Source organism: Sander lucioperca, chromosome 11 (genome assembly GCF_008315115.2).
Source record: "Sander lucioperca isolate FBNREF2018 chromosome 11, SLUC_FBN_1.2, whole genome shotgun sequence".
NCBI lineage: Eukaryota > Metazoa > Chordata > Actinopteri > Perciformes > Percidae > Sander > Sander lucioperca.
This window is the reverse complement of record NC_050183.1, coordinates 33,428,264-33,449,078: the sequence shown is the minus strand read 5'-3', so window position 1 is coordinate 33,449,078 and position 20,815 is coordinate 33,428,264. Positions and strand designations below refer to the sequence as shown.

The 20,815-nt window shown below is 40.6% G+C and overlaps 1 protein-coding gene across 1 annotated transcript in view; it reads right to left on the bottom strand.

Annotated features, from left to right (window-relative positions):
• slc1a7b (solute carrier family 1 member 7b) overlaps window positions 1–20,815 on the bottom strand; it is a 93,065-nt gene that overhangs the window by 49,037 nt on the left and 23,213 nt on the right. The window lies entirely within an intron of this gene.

Genomic DNA, 20,815 nt, shown 5'->3' with positions numbered 1-20,815 from the left:
CAGTAACCTATTGTTGGCTAAACTCAACTACTAACTCTACTAACTTGGCTACTAACTAAGCCGGCATCACATGACCAGCCAGCAGTTGCCTGATTTCGTAAGATATCATACAAATTGGTGTGCATACATTTTCGTACGTTATATTCATGAGAATGTGTTTAACTTCATGACATCCTGGTACAACACCCCAATTCACATCACTACTTTTGCTGCTGCTTTCTGCTAATGTTTTGCACACACCTTAGTTGTGTTTTATTTATTATTATTTAATAATATTATATTATTTTTTAATTATTGTATTATACTTCATATTGCTTATATGTTGTACTTATATTGCTTAGTTTCTGTTCTTTTTATTGCTATTTATTATCTTGTATCTCATTTGTGCCTTTTATTCTTTGTAAATATGTGTGAAATCATTAATACATTGCACCATTTGAGGCTGACTCAATTGCAATTTCGTTATGCTTGCATAATGACAATAAAGTTTTTGAATCTTGAATCTTTCTAGGAGGCGGGTTAACACAACCACATGTAAAATATTTCTTCAAATGATTATTACCCCAGAACATACATATTTTAATGTGGCTGTTTAATGTGGCTGTAATCAGTAATTGTATGTTAACAATAGATTGCCTGCATTGCTTAGCCTCTGTCCTGATTGACATGTCGGCGTGTAGCTACACCCTAAAGCATCACCTGCTTCGTCAATTTAAAAATAAATGGGCACATAGTTAACTAAATAAAGATCCTGCTGTATTAAAGAAGACTTAAAACTAGAGATTGAGACCATAAACTATAATGAAAATTACTGAAGTAATAAATTAAGTTAGAAGTAGGGTCATTTTCCCATAGACTTCTATAGAAACTGACTTCTTTTTCCAACTAGCGGAATCGCCCCCTGCTGGAAATTAGAGAGAAATTAGGTTTAAGGCATTCCCGCATTGGTTTCACTTTTCAGACCCCGAAGAACAAAAAAAAAAAAAAATATATATATTATATATATTTCTAACAGGTCAGGGAATCCACAAACAGCAAACTGACAGTCAGTGTCAATCAACGTCAGTGTCCCTCCCATTGTCCAAACTTATTTCCAATGAAAATTTGTAGAATTATATGAGGCCGACACTTAACAGGAAGAACCCATCCAAGTAAGCACATTTTAGGGAATACATACTTATGCTGACCTTACACCAAATTACTTTTTAAGTGATTACACTGCTACAGACAAATTTTCGATATCGGAATGAAATCATGACAATCTTGCTAGAGTTAGGGAGTGCTCCCGTCATCTCAATCGTTTAATGTAAGGTGGTCATAAAACTGAGTCAGTCTTTTTCCAGTATTGACGTTCTGATTAAATCAGACGTGTTTGATATTAATGCAAGTTTTGGTAGTTAAGGTATATCACGTAAAAATTGTCAACAACCAATGTTGCAGCTCCCTCAAGCACCAAACAAAAAGCAGCAAACCGGGTAAGCCAGTGTTGTTTATGGTTGCAATTAGCTAAACGTTAGAAACGGGAAACTTGTAGATTTTTAACCCTTCTGAAGCAAGACATCCAGCGGAGATTTAACTGCCGCCATTCATCTGCATGTACGTCAGAACAGAAAAACTTTCCCTCAAGTTACCAGCTAATGCTAGCGGTAGCTTGGTTACAATTTTCAAAACGAATGTAGTTGTACTGTAGATCTGCAAATTGTAGGGTGACCAGATTTCCCAGAACTAAAACCGGGACACTTTGCGCGTGACCGTAGTGCTCGTGCACGCACACGCTTTTGAACGTGAACATGTGCCAGACATAGACACAGACAGTAACTTCATTATTTTGATTGTAGGCTCCTCATCTAATAAGTGTTTTTTCCTGTAAAATTAACAACATTGAAGCAACAGCCTTTTTCAGTTTAGTGTGAAATTTATGTTGAGATTTTTTCTAAAAAAGATTTTTTGAAGTGTTATTTATTCCAATAACACCAAAAGAATTAAAATGATTTATTGAAAATTTTGAGCATTAAACACTTCATTTCCTGCATTCTGGTGAATTTTTATGCACCTATTTCTACCTTTTTCTGAATCAATGTCTATCTTTATGTGAAGAGAAAATAAAAACATAATGGAATATATTGAAGTAAGGCTCTTAGGCATTCTGTATTGCTTTCAACTATTTATTCTCCTTTGGATCGACTTTTCTAATTATATCTGAGTATGTGGTGGTGGATCACTCTTTATGAGAACAAACAGCAGGATGGAGACGGATGACTTTCTCAAGCGGTACTTTACTGAACACACCACTCACAACCATAGACTGTACATAAGAATGGACCAACAGATCCCGTTGCTCTGGACGGAGACCAGTGAAGGCCGTTAGAAGCACTTTTCCGGTGAGTGCTGAGCATTACTGCGCAGCCTCCAACTGAGAGAGACGACGTAAATGTGCCGTGAGCAACGTGTCTGAAAGTTGTAAGTCTTCTGGTAGCTGTGCCAAGAGAAATCTCAATCTTTCCCAATCTTGCAGAGACGGAGAGCGTAGGTATATGTAAGGAGATAACATAGGCACAGGCTAATTATTGCTAACTAAAATGCTAGTTAACATTAGTAATTACACTTAAACAGCTAATGTGAGACGAAACTGCCTGCGCGCTTCTCCTGTACTATACGGTAATTCCTCTACTATGCGACAGTAAGTCCCGTGGTTATGACACAATCGTTAGCCTATTTTTACAAAAACGTCTGCTACGGAGCCATAACGTGAAGTACAAGGTAATGGAGCCTTTTATACATTGTCGTGTTTCTTTAGAAATAAACAATGGACAAATAGAGTCTTTAAACGTTTCAGATGTAAAGTTATTCACTGTCAAAGTGGTGCCAAAATGAATGGCAGTCAATGGAATGCTAACGGGGGGTGATCGCTTTGTAGCATTAAAATGGCGCCATAGGAGGTTCGCGGTCCGAGGAGAAGCTTACCCCCTTGCTCACAACAACAACACTTCCTTGTTCCGACCTTCCACGTGACTGAACTACCAATCAGAAGCGAGAACTTAGACTGAGGTAAACGTGAGGGAATCAGAGAGGCAGATTCAACAGAATATCCTGACTGTGTTAAATATGTAAACATGTAAATATGTAACTAATAATTGTGTAACATAAATATGTAAATGACTAACTGACTAAACATTGTAAATACATTTCTAGTAAATTAACTCAAATATAAATTATATTAAATTCTGAGCCTTACACCTTTCAAATATGAATTAACTCCACTTCTAAACCTTACAAATGTATTAGACTGATTTGGCTAGGATTCCTCTGAAAACTTCACCTTTCACAGCTAGAGACGGTTGCTAGGCGATAGCAACAAATACAGCATGATGGGACCCCGCACGTAGCTGCCCGTTCTATTCACCTCGAAAAAATAAACTGGACAAAGTTACATTCGGGGCTACACTCAAAACATTCATGGCTGAAGCCCCGGCAAAATCGGCTCACGCCGCTCCTGGTGTAAACCGGGACATTTTAGCGTCCCGACAGGCTTTTGTCAGGACCTGGGACATGCAATTCAAAATCGGGACTGTCCCGGTCAAACCGGGACGTCTGGTCACCCTAGCAAATTGTGACCCTGCAAGATCTCCAGTCTTTGAATATTATGACTGATACTCTTTAGATGTAAGATGGTTGTCTTTAGATGTGCGATTGTGTCAGACTTTAGTCTTTTCAAAGTCTTTTCAGAGTCTTCTAGTGTGTGGTAGGCCTTAAAGATATCAGATATCTTTCATACATGTTACATGGCCTTTGCAGTTCTGTAGTAGCAGGGTAAAAACAACTGCTAGTCATATGTAAATCTCAAGTCCCAAGTCAAAAAAAAAAAAAGAGTACAAAGGCAAGTCCAAGTCCAAGTCCAAGCAATGTTAGGCTAGGGCCTACTATACACTAGAAGACTCTGAACAGACTTTGAAAAGAGTAAAGTCTGACACCATCTCACATCTAAAGACTATCATCTTGCATCTAACGTTAAAGACTGTCATAATATGTAAAGACTGGGGATCTTGCAGGGTCACAAATTGCAAGACTACGACTAGATTTGTTTTGAAAAATTTAACCAAACTAGCATTAGCTGGTAACTTAAGGGAAAGTTCGCAGATTTTCTGCGATGAATGGCGGCAGTACCCGGAGGTCTGTGATAAACCTCTTTAGTGCTTAGCGCGGCGCCATAGCAACCATAAACAACACTGGCTCTAGCCATTTGCTGCTTCCTGTTCAGTGCTCGAGGGAACACGCCTGTTGATGCTGTCATCTTTAGGGCAGGAATACCGGCTTACTTAACGGAGAAATAAACACACATGCTCATTGTTGCTGCTTCAACCAGAACGGGGAGTTACTTTTATTTATCTCTGCACATGCGCAGTTGTACATCTCTCACAGGGCATTACTGTACCAGTGTAAGAACACACTTTAACAACATATTAGTCTATATGTTAACACCTCCCACTTGCTCTTATACTGTACAAGTCATATTCAACCTAACTTTATCAAATAGTGTACACACTTAGTTTACAGTTACAGTATACATTTCACAAATGTCTGGCAGTTTATATTCCAAACATATAACCCATGAATTTCTCATTTTTGAACTTCGTTACAGGCTTAGTCAAAACATCTGCAATGTCTTGAGTTGGACAATATTCAATAATTATTTTATCTTCACTGAGTGCAGATTGAATGACATTATATCTGATGTCGAAATGTTTACATCTCTGACGACATACTGGGTTCTTTGACAGAGCAACTGCACCGTGGTTATCTTCAAAGATTTTTACTGGTGCATATTGGTACTCACTATCCATCTCACTCAATAACTGTACAAGGTACAAACTTTCTTGTGTAGTAGCAGCCAGTGCCATATACTCTGCTTCACATGTAGATAAAGCTACTGTTGGCTGCTTCTTAGATCTCCATGAAATAACAGGTCCACATTTAGTTAAACTAAAACAATACCCTGTTATGCTTCATCTGTCACTTGGATCTGCTGCCCAATAAGCATCACTATAAGCTATGATGTTGAGTTTTTCCACCCCTTTTCTTTAACACAACTCCTGATTCATTGTGCCCTTCAAGTACCTCAACACATGTTTAGCTGTTATCCAGTGTTGCTCTTTTAGTTCTGATAGGAAGGCCTATTGTGACAGCTTTCTGACAATCAATGTCATCACATATATCAAGCTGCCTATCACTTCACGATATCTTTTTGAACCAATAGGTTCACCATCACCATCAAAGTTTTGTTTTTGTTCACATGGTGTTGACCTTGTTTTACAGTCTGACATACCAGACCTCTCCAGTATCTTGGTTATGTACCTTGTTTGGTTCATCTTTATTTCCCCTTCACTTTGTGTCATATCAATAGATAGGAAATGCTTAAGTCTCCCAAGATCTTTCATCTTAAATTTTTCAGTTAACATTCCTTTTACACTTTTGAGTGAGTCACTATCACTAGCAGCGATAATAAGATCATCGACCCAAATGATCAGAATTATCCCTTCTGTTACAGTTTTTCTCTACCCCTTTGCAACATATCTGGCCTTGTATGTCGCAGTCTCATCTGAATTATTTTTGACCTGCCCCCCACTGCATTTTTACCCTCTGGCAGTGTGCTCAATATCAATGTATCATTTTCCCTAAGCGGATCCATCTCCTCCTTCACAGCAGTAGCCCAAATTTCTGATTTTGGTGAAGTCATTGCTTCTTTGAAGGTTTGTGGTACATTAAACATTACTCGGTAGCAGTAGTCAACATTAGTTGGTATCTGGTCATCACACTTCACTTTACACTCATAGTCTTTTAAGTACTGTGGTTTCTTCCTCGCTCTGTCGGGATAGCGTGTACTCTGACTCAGTGTTTCCTCTATGTTGATAGCATAGTGGCGGTCCGCCACGGTAAAATTTCCAGCGCCACGGTATCAGAAATAGGGCAGACGCACAACAGGGTTTCCACTATGTACACCGCGCACCACCGCTCCTTCAGCTGTTTATGAAAAGTCATAAAGTCGTAGCGCCGTCTGTTCTACTGAACTCAAGCGAACTGTCATCCGCTCTCTCTCCCCCTATGGGTGAGCAGAGCAACTGGAATAGTGACAGGATGTCATCACTCACGAAGTTATGGCAACCAAATAAACAACAGGCACGCACTCACGCCTGTGAAATATGACAGCTACAGTTTATTGGAAAATAGCATTGTGGACACTGAATTTGATGAATTTACTGTTTATCAGACCCCAGATGAGACAAGAAGCGTTAGCCACGCTGCTGTGACGGCCCCTCTGCCTCTGACTCGCCGCCGCAGGAGACTGTGTGTATTCCTCCTCCTCCTACTCCTTCCTTTCCAGGATAGTGGGGGTGCATACCGCTCAAAACCAACATGAAAAATGTAGCTAGTAATGTTCACTCAGCATTTTGTTTTGTTGTTAAACTGTGTGTAAAATGAACGGTGACGTTAAATCACCCTACAGTACCGTCTATTTTCTGGATGGTTTCAAGGTAACGGTCGGTAGCTTACATTAGCAGATAAGCCCGTACTCTGACGTCCAACACCACCGCCACCGCTGAAAAAAATTCTAGAGGATACACTGCTGACTATTTACTCTCTCTCGTGTCAGCGTGTCTGTGTCACTCTCTGAAGTCTCAATTTGAGCCTCTTGTGTCTCTTTTGAATTTTGATCAGCCATCTTGGCTTTTGGCATGGGGGATTCAAATCTCTTCCCATGAAGATCATCACTCATTTCCAAATCTGTCTGAGTTTGGCGTTCGACTACACCTTTTGTAACGAACTTGACTAATCTGTTTTTAAGGACTTTTCCGGTGTCTGGGTAGTAGACTAGTTATGCTGGACTATTTTTATCATACCCGACAAAAATGCCCGTTTCACATCGCACAACTTTTTCTTGTCCTGTCTGTATGCATAGCAAACAGATCCAAATTCTTCCATCTTTGAAAGAACAGGCTTTCTCCCAGTAAACATGTAGTGTGGAGTCTGTCCACGCTTATCGTAGCACCTGTTGCGACCATTGACCATACCATCCTTTTACAGAGACTGGAACATTTAGTTGGCATTAAAGGAATCACACTAAACTGGTTTAAGTCCTATTTCTCTGATCAATCTCAATTTGTTAATATCAACGATAAATCCTCTAAGTACGCTAAAGTTAGCCATGGCGTTCCTCAAGGCTCAGTGCTTGAACCAATTCTATTCTCCTTATATATGCTTCCTCTAGGCAATATTATTAGGAAACATTCAATTAACTTTCACTGCTATGCAGATGACACCCAATTATACTTGTCAATCAAGCCAGACGAAACCAGTCAGTTAGCTAAACTTCAAGTGTGCATTAAAGATATAAAAACTTGGATGACCTACAATTTTCTGATGTTAAACTCAAACAAAACTGAAGTGACCGAACTTCATTATCTAAAGATATAGCTACTCTGGATGGCTTTGCCCTGGCCTCCAGCACTACTGTTAGAAATCTAGGAGTTATTTTTGATCAGGATTTATCCTTCAACGCCCATCTAAAACAAACCTCAAGAACAGCCTTTTTTCATCTTTGTAACATTGCCAAAATTAGGAATATCCTGTCGCAGAACGATGCTGAAAAACTAGTCCATGCATTCGTTACTTCCAGGCTGGACTACTGTAATTCCTTACTATCAGGATGCTCAAATAAGTCCCTTAGGACTCTCCAGCTGATCCAGAATGCTGCAGCACGTGTTCTGACAAGAACTAAGAAAAGAGATCATATTTCTCCTGTATTAGCTTCTCTGCATTGGCTTCCTGTAAAATCCAGGATTGAATTAAAAATCCTTCTCCTGACCTACAAAGCTCTAAACGGTCAAGCACCTACATATCTTGAAGAGCTCTTAGTACCTTATTGTCCCACTAGAGCACTACGCTCCCAGAATTCAGAGCTTCTCGTGGTTCCTAGAGTCTCTAAAAGTAGGATGGGAGCCAGAGCCTTCAGCTATCAAGCTCCTCTCCTGTGGAACCAGCTCCCAGTCTGGGTTCGGGGGGCAGACACCATCACCATATTTAAGAATAAACTGAAAACACTCCTCTTTGATAAAGCTTATAGTTAGGGAGCGAATAGAGTAGAGGGAGGCAGGCCAGTACAGCCCGATCCGATTTGGGAGAGTTCTAGCCCGACCAGGCTCCTCTCCTTAACCTGCCTCTCTTAGTTATGCTGTTATAGTTCTAGACCAGTGGTTCCCAACCTGGGGTCCGCGCACCCCTCAGGGGGGCGCCAAAGAGCACAGGGGGGGCGCAAGTCTTTATCTGGTTTGAGGTAGAGGTAAAACAAAATATTTGCACATGTTAAAAAATTATAATAATACACCTGAATAGATAATGTATACAAAAGTCTGTATAAAAACTATATTTTTGTATATAGAAAAAATATATATACATAATATAAAATTGTAGGCAGGCCACTTAGTAGGCCAAACCTCTGGGACCTCTTAACCTGTGACCCTTGCTGTCATCAGGTCAGCTGCTAGCTGCTATCATCCTCGTCTTTCCGGCCGCCACGGCATCACTATTTTATGAACGAAACATGGCGGAGAAACGTAAAAGTGCTGATGACTCCTCTGTATCAAAAAAGAAAGTAAGGCTCTATCTTGAGAGTTACCTCAACTTCGGTTTTATGGAAGGACAGGACAAGTTTCGGCCAGAATGTGTCATTTGTGGCGAGAAGCTAGCTAATGACAGCATGAAGCCAAGCAAAATGAAACGACACCAAGAAACAAAACACCAGGAGACTGTTGGTGAAGGCCAGGACTTTTTTGAGAGGAAAAAGCAACATGCACTATCAAAAAGGTCAACGGACATCAGAAAAGTATTTGAAAGAGCCGGCAGTGATTTACACAGAGCCACGGAGGCGTCATTTGAGTGTTCGCTATTAATTGCCAAGGCTAAAAAGCCACACACTATTGGAGAGCAGCTAATCAAACCGGCCTGCCTGAAAATTGTAGAGAGACTGTGTGGCCCACAGGTGGTGGATAAAGTGAAAACCGTCCCACTCTCTGACAACACTGTCAAAGACAGAATTGATAAAATGGCTGGAGATTGTCAAAACCAGCTGCACAAGACACTTAGAAATGTTCCCTTTGCCATTCAGTTGGATGAAACGACAACAGTGTCAGACGAGTCCGTGCTCATCGTTTATGTGCAATATATTCACGGTGAGGACTTGAAACAAGACATTCTTATGTCTACCAATCTAACCACAACAACAACAGGACAAGATATTTTATGGCTGTTGACTCTTACCTCTCATCAAACAACCTGCCCTACGAGAATCTTGTTGCATGCTGCACTGATGGCGCTGCAGCGATGATGGGAAAAAACAAGGGATTTAACAGCCGATTGAAGGAAAAAGCCCCGGGATGCGCAATTTTTCACTGTATGTTACACCGCCAAGCCTTAGCCAGTAAAAAACTTTCAGAAGACCTCAGTGACACCCTGGCAACTGTTGTTAAAGTTGTAAACTTCATCAAAGCTCGCCCTACGAACAAGAGACTGTTTGCCCAGCTGTGTGAGGATGAAGCGCATCAAACACTGCTGTTATACACAGAGGTACGTTGGTTGTCGCGTCGCTTGTGCGTTTTATGGAACTGCAGGAAAAAATAAAGGAATTCTTGCAAGATCACAATCGACAACTGTGCGAACAGCTGACTGACGCATTCTGGATCAAAACGGCATATCTAGCAGACATATTTGCTCTCTATAATGAGACAAACAAGCGGATGCAAGGCCCCGAATCAAACGTCATGCAGTGCAAAGACGCTCTCAGCGCTTTTGTGCGCAAAATGGAATACAGAGTTGGGAAAATGTCAAAAGGAGAGCTGCAACAATTTCCACTGCTGATCAAACAGTCTGGTGGCACTGTGCGTGCGTCTTTACCCGAGTTTACCCGACACATGAACTTTTCCAGGAGGAAATTAAGTCCCGTTTTGCTGATGTTGACGAGTACTTATCAAAAGAGTCGTGGGTGATGGAGCCCTACATTTCCAGCATGGAGGAAGTGGAATATATCGGCTGTGAAGATGAGCTTGCTGAACTTCAAGCTGATTCTGTGTCAAAGAAATATTTCCAGGAGAACGGATACAAAAAGTTTTGGATCGTCAAAGGACACGCTGTTGCACCAAGACTGGCCAAACAGGCAATTACAAGGATTATTCTCCCATTCAGCACCACGTATCTGTCTGAGACGGCCTTCAGCGCCCTTGTAACAATAAAAACAAAGGCCCGTATCAGGCTTGATGTACACCAGGACTTTAGGCTGGCTGTCACTAACATCACACCGGACATTCCATCCCTAGTCAGAGGTATGCAAGCTCAAGGTGGCCATTAGTTCATGAATGAACAGGATGACACAGAGTAAAACATGTTCATAAGAGTTTAATAAGTTATTGATCATTAGTGTTACATTAGAGCCAAATTAACACATATTGTGCTGTAGCTGTGTTAAAACAGGTTTATCATGATGTACATTTGCATAAAAACATAAGAAAGCCAAATTCATTCTTAATAGCTTTGTCAAAACCACATGAAGTGCATGTGCATTTCGAAACTGCCCGTTTCAGTTATATGTTCTGAGGGAGATCTTGGACAGATGTGCTGATTAATCACTTAGCCACTATTCTGATAATGACTTATTATTATTTTGGTAAGGATGTGTGTGAAAATGCATCCTGTGTTGAGTTGTTAAAAGATAGAAATTAAAAAGGAGACATTTACCAAAGGTTAAGGGCCTAAGAATGGAAACAATCATAATTGTTTTTTTTTTTTTTATTAAACAAAGTTGACTTGGAAGATTTGGAAGTAATTACTTAATTTGTGTGTGTGTGTGTGTGTGTGTGTTGTGTGTGTTCCGGCAGTTGGGGGGGGCTCAGCTTTTCTAGACATAAGTAGGGGGGGCGCAAAGGAAAAGAGGTTGGGAACCACTGTTCTAGACTACGGGGGAGGTTCCTTTCTGTGACACACTGAGCTGCTCTCTCCTCTCTCTTTCCATTTGTTTCCATTTGTGTGCATCCTTGCCCCAGAAATGCTTGTTACTAACCTAGCTCTGGGAGTTTACTCCCCGGAGTCCTTATGTTTCTTTTCCCGCCCAGAATATTCCCTTGGATTAGGTTGGCACCACGATCTTGGTTGGAGCTGTCACTGTGGTCCAACGCTCTGCAATGCCCTGCAGTGTCTGGCGATGCTCTGCAGTGTCCGGCTGCGTCCTGCCAAGTGTCTGCATCTTGCTATGTCCACCCATGCTGTGCTGTGCCACGCTACATCCTGTAACGGCCTTCAGTGCCCTGTTATGACATGAACTACTACGACTACCATTTGTAGTCACTGTTCCATTATCTTTGTGACTATTATTGCCACTGTTCAGCACATTCCCAACCGGCACCGTCAGACACCTACCAGACGCCTACCAAGAGCCTGGGTCTGTCCGAGGTTTCTTCCTAAAAGGGAGTTTTTCCTCACCACTGTCGCATTAGCCACTGCTAATGCTTGCTCCGCAGCCTCAAACCCGACCATAGAGAAGAACCGCGGGATCCTCCACACACCAGAGAAGGGAACTTAGTGGACATGAAGGAATGAAGGAAGGAACTTGCATCACTCAACTTATACAAGTTATGTAGCAATGGACAGTCTCAGGATCCTTACTACAAGGTATTTTGGAAGGGTTAGAATGTAAGATGAGCTAGGCTACGTCTTCTGATAATCTGATAATTAGGTGTGATTTAACACTAGCATGCAAAATTAGCCTAGCTGTACCAGCCCGAGAGGTGACAGATGTATTCACTTTATGTGTTATGACTGTGTGGGCTTATCTGATACTATAGCCATGCGTTGAGGTAGATTGGTCACATATCAGACCATGTTTATGTTTTTACAGACCTAGGGATTTTTGTCCATGCGGTCTGTGTTTGTTTTTGTATATAGTTTTTCCCACCCCCTCCCCGTTACAGACATATTCCTGCTCTTTGTTAGAACATCAGCATTGGGGCATCTGTACAGTAACTGGCAGGATGATTACACGCTTATGCTCTATCTGTATAATATGTCGACACAGTCATTGAATATATTATCACTCAATGTGAATGGCCTAAACGCCACTATCAAACACATTTGTGTTCTTGAGTATCTATATCGTAAAAAGGTGGACATTGCTCTGATCCAAGAAACATACCTGAAATAATGCGATGTGGCAGAATTTCAAAATAAACATTACAGATTAATTGCATCATCGTGCGCCCTAAATAAGACCAAGGGAGTATGCATCCTTCTTAACCGGGAAATGTCCTGCAATGTAAAGGCTACTGGAAGTGATGAGAATGGAAGACTTGCTTTTGCCTGTATTAGCACACTCAATCATAAATTAGCTTTCACATCCATATACTGCCCAAATGAGCCTGACCGAGACTTTTTTTCTTACATCGGAAACACATTACTAGATCAAAATGACTGCTCTTTAGTGGTGGGAGGTGATTTCAATGCAGTCCTGAATCCATCTCTTGATAAATCTAATTCAGATGTTATGGGTCAGTTCTGTTTTCCCTGTCCCTGCCTGTTTTCCTCTTCCCTTTTCCCCTGTGTTTGTTGTCTGTGTTTGTCTTCACCTGCTGTGGCGAGAGGCAGTCTCAAGAGGATCTAGGTCAAGGGGCGTGGCCACTCTCTCCTGCTCTGTTCCAGCTCAGCTGCAGCACATTCCACTAATCAACCCAGCAGTTTATCAACCCGGGCTGTTCAGCGCTTCAGCACCAGTTTGTTACAACCATACTAGTGGTAACTTGGCTCTGCATATTCAACTAGAGATTCCGCTCCTAGTTTTCCCTGCATTCTAGCTCTTTGTTGTTTACTTCATTGTGCTTTAGTTAACGTTTATCTCCTCTGTTCAGATCCCGTTTCTGAACCTGCTGCTCCCCTGCTGTGACTTGCTTGCTGCCTGCTTACCTCACCACTCAGCTCTCTTTGCTCCCTGCTCACCTCGCCACTCAGCTCTCATCACGGCTTGCCTCGCCACTCTGCTCTCATCACCGCTCGCCTCGTCACTCAGCTCTCATCGCCTTCCCAACTGATCACCTAGGTGAGTCAAGACGGGACTCTCATCGGCACCCTCCGTCGAGTCTCAGTCTGCCTGGCCACACTCCTGTCCGCCAACCCTGCACTATTCCTCTCAGCTTTATTACAGTTGTCTAATAAACACTTTAACTGTTCCTCTGTGTCCGTGTGCTTGTCTATGAGTTCTGGGTCAAAAAAGAGCCTAACCTCAGATGCATAAGCCAATCCTTCATCTACTCTATTTAATACACTTATCAAAGATCTAAATCTTGTTGATACTTGGCGAATGCAGAATACTACTGTTAGAGATTACACATTTTTCTCCAACAGACATAAGACATTTTCCCGGATAGATTATATTTTATAATTTATATAAATTATCTCATACTCCTCCCATGCCAATAAGAAACACAATACCAGGTTGTCAGAGCTTTCGTCAGCTATCAGTAACCTTGATCAAGAGTGCGCATTTGACCCCTCCCCAGAGCTATTTAAAAGGCGACTTACTGTTCTTTTGATTTGATTTCAACTAGAAGTGCTGAGCATTTGCTATTACTAACTCGTGGTACTTTCTATGAGCACGGTGATAGCAAGTCGTTTATTGGCCCATCAGTTGAAACGAAAATCCACCTCCCGTCTCATACCTGAAATTAAGAATTCTTCTAAAGTAATTGTCACAGATCCTGTTGAAATTAATGCATATTTTAAATCATTCTATTCAACTCTGTACAAATCAGAATTTCCCACGGATACCACCAAGATGAGTCACTTTCTAGCTAATCTCGAAAAATCCTACCATTGACTCTGATCGTGCGAAGAGTCAGAAGAATTACTTTTTTCTATTAAAGCAATGCAGTCAAACAAAGCCCCTGGTCCTGATGGATTTACAGAGTTTTTTTTTTTAAGACATTCAGTGATAGATTGGCCCCTTTACTTTTGCAGATGTTTAATGAATCATTGGAAAATGGTTTGCTGCCTCCCACACTCAAGCATCAATATCTCTTCTTTTGAAGCCTGACAAGGATCCCACTTCCTGTGACTCCTATAGACCTTTGTCCTTACTAAATGTAGATGTGAAAGTACTGGCCAAGACGGTTGCTGTACGTTTGGAGAGGGTTTTGCCTAGTATTATTTCTGAAGAACAGAGTAGCTTTATTAAAGGACGTCAATTATTTTTTTAACACTCGTACTCATCATTTATTCAACACCAATAACTAACTCACCTGAGATTGTAATATCATTAGACGCCGAGAAGGCATTCGACAGGGTAGAGTGGGGATACTTATTTGCTGTGTTAAAAAAATGTGGCTTTGGAAATAAATTTATAAACTGGGTGAGATTATTATATACAACACCGCAAGCTAATGTTCAAACAAACGACACCCGTTCTGAATATTTTTCACTAGAACGAGGGACACGTCAGGGCTGTCCTTTATCACCATCTTTGTTCGCCTTGGCTATTGAACCGCTGTCCATCACATTACGATCCTCCACCTGTTTTAAAGCTGTTTTTTGAAACGGCGTTGAACATCGCTTATCGCTATATGCGGATGATTTGTTGCTATGTGTATCCGACCCTATGTCCTGTCTTCCTGGCATTCTGTCTATTCTAGATATGTTTAGCTCTTTCTCTGGATATAAATTTACAAAAGAGCGAATGCTATTTTCCTTTTAATATCAGTCAATCTGGCTTCAAGTATCTTGGTATTAACATGACACAAACATTTTCTGGTCTGTTATCTGCTAACTTTTCCCTACTTTTAACCAAAATTAAGTCCGACCTTCAGAGATGGAATGATCTGCCTCTCTCTCTTGTCGGGAAGATTAATGTCATCAAAATGAATGTTTTGCCTAAATTGCTTTATCTGTTCCAATCAATTCCTCTGTTCCTACCTAAATATTTTTTTGACTCCCTAGACAAATTGATAAGTTAATTTATATGGGGTGCGAGGTCTCCACGGATCTGTAAATCATTACTTCAGCGATGTAAGTTTGGTGGTGGTCTTGCCCTACCGAACTTTCAATTTTATTATAGGGCTACTCACATTCATAAAATACGTTACTGGATTTTCTCTCCTAATTTACCTTGGTGCAAACTGGAAGCCCTATCTTGCTGTCCGACATCTTCTATATCTGCTCTCATATATTCCTCCCTTCCAAACAAAATCTCATTGTATGTTAAAAATCCTGTGGTGCTTAATACTTTAAAAAATTTTCAATTCAGGAAACTTTTTAAATTTGTAACAGCATCTCCATTTGGTCCACTATGTAAGAATCATTTGTTTCCACCCCCATCTCTTGATTCCACATTTTCAATATGGCATGGCAAAGTGTTACAGTGCTTCATTGATTTATATTCAGATGGTATTTTCGGAAGTTTTACCAATGTGTCATCATTGTATGGATTATCTGCAAACCATTTCTTTAGGTACCTTCAACTTCGTCACTTTGTTTCAAAAAGTTTCCCTTCTTACCTCCTCAACAACCATGGGAAGGATTGCTTAACTTTAAGCGACAATGAAGAGGGATTGTCTCAGAAATATATAATCGCATTTTGGATCTTTGCGATCACACAAACTCTAAAACAAAGACTGCTTGGGAAGGGGAACTGGGACTCCAATTTACTGACGAGTGGTGGCAGAAAGTTGTTGATGGACTGAGTACTGTGTCATCTTGTGCACGTCTTGGGCTGATTCACTTTAAGGTTGTACATAGGGTCCACTTTTCAAAACCAAAACTGTCTGTTATTTTCCTGGAAGTAGAGGATAAGTGTGATAGATGTCTGAATCCACATTGCCACTTGAGCCACATGTTTTCCTTTGTCCATGCTTACACATTTTCTGGTCTGGTTATTTCAATACAATTTCAATTATAACAGGAATAGATTTTCAACCATGCCCCTTAATTGCTATTTTTGGGACCCCTGGCCAGTCAGATCGACTAACTTTAGCACAGAAGGAAATTCTTAGTTTCACTTCTTTACTAGCCAGACATCGAATTCTCTTACAGTGGAAGTCTCCAAACCCTCCTTCAGTTTCACAGTGGCTCAAAGATGTTATGTTTTTCATAAAACTTGAGAAAATTAAGTACACAGTGAGAGGTGACACTTATAAGTTTTTTCGTATATGACAGCCTTTTCTATCATATTTCGCAGACTTACAAGTCTTACCAGACTAAGTTCTGTTATATTTTGTATGTATGCATATTATTCCAACTAAGCCAGGGTGGGGTTGGGGTGGGTGAGTTTTGTGCCTTATTTTATTTATTTACTCTTTGTTTCTTTTTCCTTGCCTTTTATGTATAATTTGTTGTGCTCTGTAATTTTGTCTTCTGTGTATTTTTCTGTTTAAAATCTAAACTGTACAAGATGTCTAGTTTCAAAACTTGATTCTGATCTCAATAAAATGTTACAAAAAAAAAAAGAATTACATAGAGCTGTAAAATGTCTCTTCATTTAATTTTGCAATCAAGAGTGGGACCTTTCATAGAGACAAAAAACAGCACTCATTACCTTACTCCTGAAAAAGGGAAAAGATCCCTTTGAGTGCTCTAGTTTTAGACCGATATCCTTACTTACAAGTGATCTTAAGATACATGCCAAAGTACTTGCTCGGCGCCTGGAAAAAAAGTTATTCAATCTCTAGTCAATGAAGACCAAACTGGCTTTATCAAGGGACGCTATGCATCTGATAACATGAGAAGGCTGCTGCACATTATAGAGGTGGCAGAGACACACCCAAATCCTTGTGCCATATTTTCACTTGACGCAGGGAAAGCCTTCGATAGGATAGAGTGGAAATATATGTGGGCAGTATTGCAACGTTTTGGTTTCAGGCATAATTTTATAGCAATGATCAAGGCGCTATACCACTCACCTTTAGCAAGTGTTCTAACAGGTGACATAATCTCTTCTCCTTTTACCCTACAGCGTGGAACAAGACAGGGGTGTCCATCGCCACTTTTATTTTGTCTTTCTCTGCAACCTCTAGCACAAGCCATTAGGCAATCTACAGCTTCCCCTATGAAAATTGGTCAGCATAATCATGTCTCTGTATGCAGATGATAATTTTGTTCTTAGATAACTTTGACACCTCTATTCACTAGTCATTAAGGAATTTGCTAAGTTTAGCAGCCTGTCAGGCTACAAATTAATTGGACAAAATCTGCCCTTATGCCTCTAAATGATATACACTAGGGGTGTAACGGTACGTGTATTCGTACTGGACCGTTTCGGTACAGGGCTTTCGGTACGGTGCGCATGTGCACCGAATGCAATCTTTTGTGTGCGGAACATAGGTCAATTTTCGTGTTTCCACACAAACATATTAAGTGGCGGAAGTCTCCGCGTTCAGCGCAAATCCTGCCCTGCAGCTGATTCTAAAGTTTTCATTGGTCATGTCAATATGTCAATCACTGTACAGACACCAAACACTGATCTCTAAACCTACCCGCCGTCACTGTAACCTAAACCAATGAAATCGACTGCAGGGCGGGATTTCCGCTGAAGTGGTTTGGGGAAAAAAATAATCACACACCGCGCGCTGTACAACAACATACACGGCACGCTTTAGCCCAGCCTCTCGCTAGCTAGCGTTATGGCCAATGCAGACAAGCCCATAGACAGTACAGACAAGCCGGAGCTTGAAGAGCCACCCATATCATTAAGGTCTCCTGTTTGGGAACACTTCGGTTTCCCAGTGAAATACGTCAACGGACAAAGACTAGTCGATAAGACGAAAGCAGTGTGCCGACGTTGCTCAGGAATGATCGGGTATGTTTCTGGCAACACTTCAAACTTGTTAACGCACTTGAAAAGGCATCACGCGAGTGTGAACATCACTACTACAAGGAAAAAAACGACCGTAATTCAAACGCAGCTCCCGTTGGCATTTAAACAGACCTTTGCTGGTAATTCCGATCGGGCCAACGCAATAACGAAAGCAATTGGTGTTTTTATAGCAGCTGATCTACGACCATACTCGGTTGTTGACAAGCTGGGATTGGTAATGCTGCACTGTAATCCATAGTTATTTATTTATATTTTTCATTATATTTTATTATGTGATATTGGTTTGAGACTGAGAGTATTTTATTTAGTGGAGAACTTTGCAGCAGTATTTTATTTCTTATTCTTTTTTTATTTTATATATATTTTATTTATTATATTTTATTAAAAAGTGTTTAAAAAAGTGTAAACAAATTGTTAAAAAAAGTTTATAGTAATAAACAACCTGCAGTTTAATGTTTGCATTTCTTTCCCTTACTGTACCGAAAATGAACCGAACCGTGACTTTAAAACCGAGGTACGTACCGAACCGTGATTTTTGCGTACCGTTACACCCCTAATATACACAAATGCTCCTATTCCCATCTTTTATATCTATATATATAAAAGCTCTTTTACTTCTCTGGACATTACAATCTATAAAAACATACATTAAATTAACAGAGACAACTTCAACACTATGCTAAGCAAAATAAAATCAAATATTCATAGATGGAGGAATCTAAAGACGTCTCTTCAAGGTAGAATTAATACAGTTAAAATGAGCGTGTTGCCCCGTCTCAATTTCTTTTTTTTAATGTTACCACTCTGCCCCCCTCCAAATTACTTTAAAGACATCCACTCCATGATTTCCATGGGAGACGGCCTAGGGTTTGTTTGAATACACTGCAATGACCCAAACGGCTGGGTGGTTTGGCAGTACCAAACTTTGAGCTTTATTGTTGGTCATTTCAGATCAGAGCACTCAGCACATGGGTTGACCCACAGTCTACCACTGCTTGGAGATTGATTGAATTTGCTAAGATATTACCACACAAGCTGCAAGACATCCTATTCTCTAGTGTAACAAACAAAACAATTAAAAATAATTTTGGGCCCATCATTGCAAACTCTATACAGGTATGGAACAAAGCAGAACGTTGGATGGGCGACCCTTCTAAATTCTGTCAGAACACGCCACTATGGCACAACCGGGGGTTATTATGCAGTAATGAACCGTTTAATCAACCATCTTGGTCATCTTGTGGAGTGAATACATTAGGTGATATGTATGACACTCAATGTCTTTCTTCCATACAAGACTTAAGAACATGCTTTTCTCTTCCTGCGTCCTCTTATTTGGTTTACTTTCAGCTAAGATCAGCCTTAAAAACTTATGGAGTTCCCTGGAATTCCCCTCCCCCCTCACATCCCCTGTTACAGTGGATTGCACCATTACTGGGCATATCTTCTGTCTCCTTAATATATAGTACGCTGATTCAGCACAGCGCCAAGGCTTTACCAATTGAATCCTTATGGAACAGGGAGTTGGGGAGTTTGAATATAAATCTGGATTGGGAGAGAATATGGTGCAATCTATGTATGACTTCTAAGAACCTAGCTCACCAACTAATTCACTTCAAAACCATACATAGAGCCTACATCACACCCCATAAGAGATTCCAGATGAAATTACATGCTACTAACAACTGTCATATATGTAACACTGCTTCACCTGGAACATTTTTACACATGTTTTGGGATTGTCCAGTTATCTCTAAGTTCTGGCTTCATGTAAACTCAGTTTTAGTGGACATACTTGACATTTCTTATGTTCCTAATCCGGGTTTTTGTCTCCTTAATGATAATTCTGATATCAATCTAAAGCAAATTCAGTTCAAAATGGTATTTGCAGGGTTTACCTCTGCAAAGAAAACAATTTTGAAAAACTGGTTTAGTCCAGATATGTGTATGAAATCATTCTGAATTCATAGCCTTGTCAACATTGTCAACCTTGAACATACAACTGTGCGACTCAATAAGGCGTGACCAGCAACTGTACAAGCTTGGGACTCTTTCTCATCTAGGATAATCTCTTGGACCACGGACAATAGCTAGGCAATCGTGGTTGTGAACTCTACCTGCCGGACATGTTTTTGTTGCTTTATGTATTGTCTTGCCAATGTGATGTTTTTTCTTATCTTTTTTCTTTTTCTTTTCTCAATTCAACATAGTCACATATGACTTTGGATATGTCTGTAACCCCCCCCCCTCCCTCTCCATTTGAAAAGCAATAAAATTGTTGATCACGAAGAGACCAAGACTTTTGTGCCATGTATGAATATCATAGCACCCATTATCATTTTCATCACTTACAGTGTTAAGATAGTAAAGTCTATCATACCCTCAATGTCAAAAGTAGTACAGTTCTTGTGGATATGCTGGTTACACCCCTGTCAAAAGTTGACTGAAGCTCCGTTGGCTGTCGCTACTTTAACGAAGAAAATGTCCTGTGGAAACGACGCCGACAGCGTCTTCGTCAGCGTTGTTTTCACCCGACGACCCATGTTATCTCAGACTCTTTATATCTTCCTCTTGACCAGCTAACGTTAACATTACTTGCCTTCATCACATTTTCGTCAGTGGAAATGGCACTAAACTTCTCGGTGCGTTCGTAGCTCATCAACTTGGTTTTAAACTTGCCAAAAGTTGCCTGCTCGTCACTCTGCATTATGTGGATGGCAAACGGCTTAAATGATTCGGGCAAACCTTTCAGAATCATTGCAATAAACAGCCCGTCACTTAAAGTCTCATCAGCATTCCTCAGTGCTGTAATAGCTGTCTCAGCATGAATGATATAGTCCATAACACTTTCGTTAGCGGCTTTCTGAAGAGATGTTAGCTCTGTGTAGAGCTTTACCTGCATAATCCCTTATATCTTCAACG